The 7579-nt window shown below is 37.4% G+C and overlaps 1 protein-coding gene across 1 annotated transcript in view; it reads right to left on the bottom strand.

Moving 5' to 3' along the window:
* The window catches only part of LOC107755248 (sec1 family domain-containing protein 2-like), a 141578-nt gene that overhangs the window by 20954 nt on the left and 113045 nt on the right, over positions 1 to 7579 (bottom strand). The gene's annotated exons all lie outside the window — the stretch shown is intronic.

The following is a 7579-nucleotide window of genomic DNA, read 5'->3' as shown; positions in this document are numbered from 1 at the left end:
ATATATATATATATTTAATGTATTTATATATATGTACATGTATATGTGTGTGGCTGTACATACACATATGTAGTTGTTTTTTTGGTGTTTGGCTTAGTGTTATGTTAGAATCATTATTATACTCTTATACCTTTTGTTCTTTAATATTTTGAATTGTTTTTAGCTTTATTTTTTTGTTTTCATTTAAATGTTTAGTTTTGAAATGTTGTTGAATGCATTTGTCATTTTTATTTAATTTCTTTTATTTTCTTAAATGTGTGTATATACAGTGGGTACGGAAAGTATTCAGACCCCCTTACATTTTTCACTCTTTGTTATATTGCAGCCATTTGCTAAAATCATTTAAGTTAATTTTTTTTCCTCATTAATGTACACATAGCACCCCATATTGACAGAAAAACACAGAATTGTTGACATTTTTGCAGATTTATTAAAAATGAAAAACTGAAATATCACATGGTCCTAAGTATTCGGACCCTTTGCTGTGACACTCATATATTTAACTCAGGTGCTGTCCATTTGTTCTGATCATCCTTGAGATGGTTCTACACCTTCATTTGAGTCCAGCTGTGTTTGATTATACTGATTGGACTTGATTAGGAAAGCCACACACCTGTCTATATAAGACCTTACAGCTCACAGTGCATGTCAGAGCAAATGAGAATCATGAGGTCAAAGGAATTGCCTGAAGAGCTCAGAGACAGAATTGTGGCAAGGCACAGATCTGGCCAAGGTTACAAAAAACTTTCTGCTGCACTTAAGGTTCCTAAGAGCACGGTGGCCTCCATAATCCTTAAATGGAAGACGTTTGGGATGACCAGAACCCTTCCTAGAGCTGGCTGTCCGGCCAAACTGAGCTATCGGGGGAGAAGAGCCTTGGTGAGAGAGGTAAAGAAGAACCCAAAGATCACTGTGGCTGAGCTCCAGAGATGCAGTCGGGAGATGGGAGAAAGTTGTAGAAAGTCAACCATCACTGCAGCCCTCCACCAGTCGGGGCTTTATGGCAGAGTGGCCCGACGGAAGCCTCTCCTCAGTTCAAGACACATGAAAGCCCGCATGGAGTTTGCTAAAAAAACACCTGAAGGACTCCAAGATGGTGAGAAATAAGATTCTCTGGTCTGATGAGACCAAGATAGAACTTTTTGGCCTTAATTCTAAGCGGTATGTGTGGAGAAAACCAGGCACTGCTCATCACCTGTCCAATACAGTCCCAACAGTGAAGCATGGTGGTGGCAGCATCATGCTGTGGGGGTGTTTTTCAGCTGCAGGGACAGGACGACTGGTTGCAATCGAGGGAAAGATGAATGCGGCCAAGTACAGGGATATCCTGGACGAAAACCTTCTCCAGAGTGCTCAGGACCTCAGACTGGAACTAAGGTTTACCTTCCAACAAGACAATGACCCTAAGCACACAGCTAAAATAACGAAGGAGTGGCTTCACAACAACTCTGTGACTGTTCTTGAATGGCCCAGCCAGAGCCCTGACTTAAACTCAATTGAGCATCTCTGGAGAGACCTAAAAATGGCTGTCCACCAACGTTTACCATCCAACCTGACAGAACTGGAGTGGATCTGCAAGAGGGAATGGCAGAGGATCCCCAAATCCATGTGTGAAAAACTTGTTGCATCTTTCCCAAAGACTCATGGCTGTATTAGATCAAAAGGGTGCTTCTACTAAATACTGAGCATTTTTCAGTTTTTCTTTTTTAATAAATTTGCAAAAATGTCAACAATTCTGTGTTTTTCTGTCAATATGGGGTGCTGTGTGTACATTAATGAGGAAAAAAAAATTACTTAAATGATTTTAGCAAATGGCTGCAATATAACAAAGAGTGAAAAATTTAAGGGGGTCTGAATACTTTCCGTACCCACTGTAGTATGCTAAAAAAGGAAAACACAAAAAAGGATATCAAAAAGGCTTATTATTCTTGAATTGAGTGACTCATGTGATTTCCTGGATTGTACTGGTGTCTGCAGTTTGATTATAAAACAAAATTTGCAGGATTCAGTCGAACAGATTTAAACATACTAAGTATTTTAAACAGAGCTGAATACAGCTAAACTGGCCCAAAAAATCTACTAAATAAATATAAAAGTGGTGAGGAACATGAAGAACCTGAAAAATCTCTGTGGAGGTGGGTTTGTAATAGGATGCTAATGTAATGCTTACTGCATACTGCGCAGTATGAACTACACACTAGTAGTATGTTACATAATTGTCACTAACCATGACTGTCACACTGCATCCAGTTATTGATTATTGTGCTCTGCATTGTTGGATACAAATCTAGCACAGTGTTCCAACTAGTATGTAAATACAATAAATACTATACATACTACATACTGCATAAATAGCAAAGATAATTGATTGTATGCTATTCCAAACATGTATGTGCACAATTCCGTGGAATATGCTTTATTTTGGGGACATTTAAAAGTGTATCTCCATGTTGTTGACCTACATTCTACCTAAAATTACTACATTAGTGATAGCTGTTATATGAAGATGAGTATGAGATGAAACTGGATACGAGTACCTGAGCCTGAGTTTGTGCTTTTAGGTAGAATGTAGATGTATGAAAATTAAAAACCAAACCAAACCAAACACACACACACATACACACACACACACGCTACGATGACAGAATTCATTAGCAAGGAACATTCCTGGACTGTGAGTCTCGCCAAAGTCACGCTATGTACCAAACCTCACTGATATAACTCATCTGTTGAGCATCTAAAACGTCAGACACAGAGGTACGCGTGTATTGGTGTAAATATTCCAGATTAGATGTTTTAATGTTGATGTGTGTCTTTGTGTACGTGAGTTAAATCTCTGTGTTAGTATGACAGTCTTAGTACTTCTTTTAAGTACGTAACGTGAGCTCTTTACGGCTGATGTGTGTGTCAAAGACAGAAATCTGACCACCAGTGAAGAGACACAAACAGTAACACATTAAAAGGTGATGTTCTTTCGTGTCCAACTGCTCCTTCTATCCCAGATTTCTTTACTGTCATGTAAATATTCCATCAAAATATTTCTGGTCTAAAACGATAAAAGGAGCAGTTGAGAGCGTTACCTTTTTCTTTATATTTTATTTTTAAATATAACCTACATTGATCTTTTTATTATTAATTGACACTATAATTAACAAAAGTCTTGGGTCAGTAAGGTTTTTATTTAAAGAAATAAGACTTTCATTCAGCAAGGATTTATTATATTGATCAAAAGTGACAGTAAAGAAATGTATAATGTTACTAAAGATTTATATTTCAAATAAATGCTGTTCATTTGAACTTTCTATTCATCAAATAATCCTGACAAATGTACTATGGTTTCCACAAAAATATTAAGCAGCACAACTGTTTTCAACATTGATAATAATAAGAAATGTTTCAAATCATCATTCTAGAATGATTTCTGAAGGATCATATGACACTGAGGACTGGAGAAATGGCTGCTGAAAATATTTTACAGAGCAAACAGCTGTTAAATTGTAATAATATTTCACAGTATTGCTGTTTTTACTGCATTTTTGATCAAATAAATGCAGCCTTGGAGAGTTTTTTGAATGGTAGTGTAGTATTAGTGAAGACCGACAATGAACTACTGAGGAGAGAGAGGGTGAATGAGATTGAGAAACAATAAAAATGTTCCTACAACAACTTGATGCATACACACACAGTTTTAAACGGTGACCAAAAGCTTTGCCATTTCTCCGCCGGCACTTAGTACACATTTTCTGTGCTCCATTAATTTAACATTTTTCCAGTGTCAACGACATTTTTCACTGTCGGCTTTACATCCTTATCATTTACTTTGGTTCAAAGTCATTGAAGCGTCGCATATCTAAAGAAGTAATCTGAGGCCTACAGCTGGCAAACAGCTTTTCTTCCCAACTGTGTTTCTCCTGAGAACTCATTCTTGCAGAGCAGTGTGATTTGTTGATGTATTTCTAAAGCAAAATCAAGATAACAAATCAAAAATTTATTTTTGATGGCAAAATACTAGGACAACATGTTCTTGCATTATCAAAAACAAAAGAGAAAAAACATAAATTAGATGCAGTCCACTGGTGATCAATGAGGATGTGCTATTCAATCCCCATCATGAACACAGCGGTGAAGCGTTTTTAATGTGAGGGCTCACTTACGGTTTCATAACACTACATCTCTGAAAAACAACTCGAGGAACAGATTGGATTAAACTCTACAGATCAACATGGCCAATATGATTAAGGTTGTTTTGAAGCAGGACTAAAACTAACAAACTTCAAAAGACAGTATTTTGACTAGAACTAAAATGCAATTAAATGAGAAATCCATCAATAACAGTCAGTGAAACTGTAGCTTGCTAAGTTACAGGCTTGTGATAATTTAAAACAGCTCAACTTGTGAAGCTACTCTCTTGAAGAAGTAGCTAGCTACCCTACAAACTACTAACTAAAAGAAGCTACATAAATACATAACTTTTTAAAATGTTACGTTCAGCATGCGCACGCTGTCTACTGAACATAAACAACGCTGATTACGTTGATTACGTTCTGGGGTACTGGGGAGAAAAACTGCTAAATAAGTTATGTTATTATTGTTTTCTTTGCGCACAAAAAGTATTCTCGTGGCTTCGTAAAATTACGGTTGAACCCCTGATGTCACATGGACTATTTTACCGATGTCCTTGCTACGTTTCTGTGCATTGATTGTGTTAATATCGTTGTTGTCTATGGAGGGTCAGAGAGCTCTCAGATTCCATCAAAAATATCTTAATTTGTGTTCCGAAGATGAACAAACGTCTTACGGGTTTGGAACGACATGAGGGTGAGTAATTAATGACAGAATTTTTATTTTTGGGTGAACTAAAGAGTTAAGCCTGTCCAATTTTTAACAGCAGGTCAGTTAGTGCAGAAATGCCCTCCTAAAGAAAAGGTATCAATCCTGGCTAGTTGAAGGGACTGGTCATTACGAGTAGACCTGCACAGGCGGCTTCAGTTCCCTGCTTCTATCGCGCAAACCACATTGAGTGTGGACCTTGTGGCATGGTCCGAGATGAGAAAACGGGTGGTGCTAGTGGAACTGACAGTGCCCTGGGAGGATGCAGTTCAGGAAGCGTACGAGCGGAACAAGTCACGGTACACCGGCCTGGTAGTGGAATGCCAGGGAAAAGGATGGAGAGCAACGACTTATCCATTGGAGATAGGCTGCCGTGGCTTTGTTGCCCAGTCGACCAGCTGCTTCCCGAGAGACATCGGCTTCAGCTCTGGTGAGGTCAGGAAAGCCATGAGAGACCTTGCCGAAAAGGCAGAGAAAGGAAGCTTTTGGCTTTAGCTGAAGAGGTATGATAAGAGCTGGGGTGAGGAGAAGCCTCAAGGCATAAGGACCTGAGATATAAGTCCAGCCGCAGAGAGCGGCAGGGAGACGTCCATGTCCACTGCCCCACCACCCTGAGATGTTCTGGGTGGTGGGGCACTGGACAGGGACGTCTCTCCCAGCCGCGAGGTGAAGGGTGGCTCCCAGCTGATGACACTGCGGCTGGGCAGAGGTGCGTCAGGCAGTAATGCCCAGCAGGTCTTACCATTAACCTGTTACTAACCATAACACAGCACAAACAGTTGTGCTGCTTAATATTTTTGTGGAAATGGTGACATATTTTTCAGGTTTCTTTGATGAAAACAGCAAAAAGAAAAGAAAAAAGAAGAATAAGAAGAACAAAAAAATATTTGAAATAGAATGCTGTAAGATTGTTTTGTAACAAGGCTTTATTTTCAAGTTTGATCAATTTAATGCATATTTGATTAATTAAACTATTAGTTTCTTTAAGAAACATATAAAAAAATTCTAACCGACCCATACCTCTTGAACATAAATTATTTGACCTCAATTTCTTGATATAAATTATTTGAATCGCCATAATTTATAAGACAGCATTAAACTTGACCAGATGAATAACAAACCAGGTAAGCTAATGTGAAAAACTGAAACTAAACTAAAATGTGACTTCAATATGAAACATTTCACTAAAACTGGCTAAAGGTCAGTTCAGGGGAGTGCGTCTCATAATCATCTCAGTTTGCCTTGCTGTAAATCTACTTGTGCTACAATATAGCACTAAAAACAGCAATGCACAGTAATATACTGCAACTGGATAAAAAAAGCATATTACAGAAAAAGCAGCACTATTTTTAAAACAGATGAGCTGTTGTCAGGTTGTGTAGTGGACACTGAGGGTAACTTTACAAAGTAATGAGTTACAAGTATCACTATTTCCAGCTAATTACTCCCCAACACTGATGAATAAAAGCACTAAAAACTACTGAACCAGCAGAGAACATCTCTGAATGACTGGATTGCAAGTGCTCTCTGGTTAGGAAAGGACGACATTATGTGTTACATAATCAGCTCTTTTCTCTTCTGTCCCTCAGTTTGGCTCTTTCTCTTTCAATGTCTGTCACACAAACGCACACAAGAGTGTATGAAACGCTCTCAGAGGTACAAGAGTGGATGTTCAGTTCAGTCATACGGTATGGTTAAAAGGCTGTGATGCACTCCAGCTTCCAGGAGTCAAAGACAGTCACACACAGTCTGTCACAGGTCCTGCATGAATACTGTGAGCTAAAAGCATGATAGACACTATTTATCAAGAAACAGGACAGAGAATTATTACAATATCTGTATACTCTTTATTCATTAGATAAGCACAGGGTTCAAAACGAACTGTTAACTATTAACTTTAAAAAAAAACATCTGTGACACTGTACATTCATTACTTATTAAAATGTAATTTTGTACATGGAATTATTTAGCCATTTTACCATGTGTATCTGTGATGCGTCACTGAGTCTTTCATTGCAGCATACATAAGGCTAACCAGTCTCTGTCTCTCAATAAAACACGATGATTTCTGATTTTGTTCTTCATAGGTTTGTTAAGGTGAGAAGTATTCCACATATGTGTTGCCAAATGGAGTTCTGAGAAAAATGTGTCTGCATTCTGGCAACTTTTTCCATGAAGGTAGAAGTTAGCAGACATACAAATTGTGACAGATGCTTTATTTAGTAGATGTTCTTTATTTGAATAATTCACTTCACTTAAATGAGCAAGATCAGATTATCATTTGCACAATTCAACTTAAATCATGTATTATGTTGTGGTTTCTGATAACTTTGTAGCCAATGGAAGTTGTAAGAATTTGCAATCAGCTCCTTTTTTATGTACATGCCAAAGCCAACTTTATTTTTTTTATATCAAAACATAAGTAGTAGTATAGAAGTAGTATAGAACACACTCAGAACATCTAGAACTTCACCCAACCCAGTATCTTTGATAAGAAAATACATACATAACCAAAGCTGTATAAATTAATTCCAATACAAAGACATGCAAATACATGTGTAAATAATGAATCATAACTCACTATCCAGAAAATAAGTATAAATAATAAATAAAAATACAAAAGAGATGTAAAATATGTAGAAGTCATATTTTTCACAGTATTGACATATGATTTATGCATATTTTGATCTTTCATATTTTTATTTATTATTCTATTTTTGAGATATATATATACACGCACACACACACA

Source organism: Sinocyclocheilus rhinocerous, unplaced genomic scaffold, assembly GCF_001515625.1.
Source record: "Sinocyclocheilus rhinocerous isolate Xijiao unplaced genomic scaffold, SAMN03320098_v1.1 scaffold562, whole genome shotgun sequence".
Taxonomy (NCBI): Eukaryota; Metazoa; Chordata; class Actinopteri; order Cypriniformes; family Cyprinidae; genus Sinocyclocheilus; species Sinocyclocheilus rhinocerous.
Note: the sequence above shows the minus strand (reverse complement) of the source record. Positions and strands in the feature narration are given on the sequence as shown.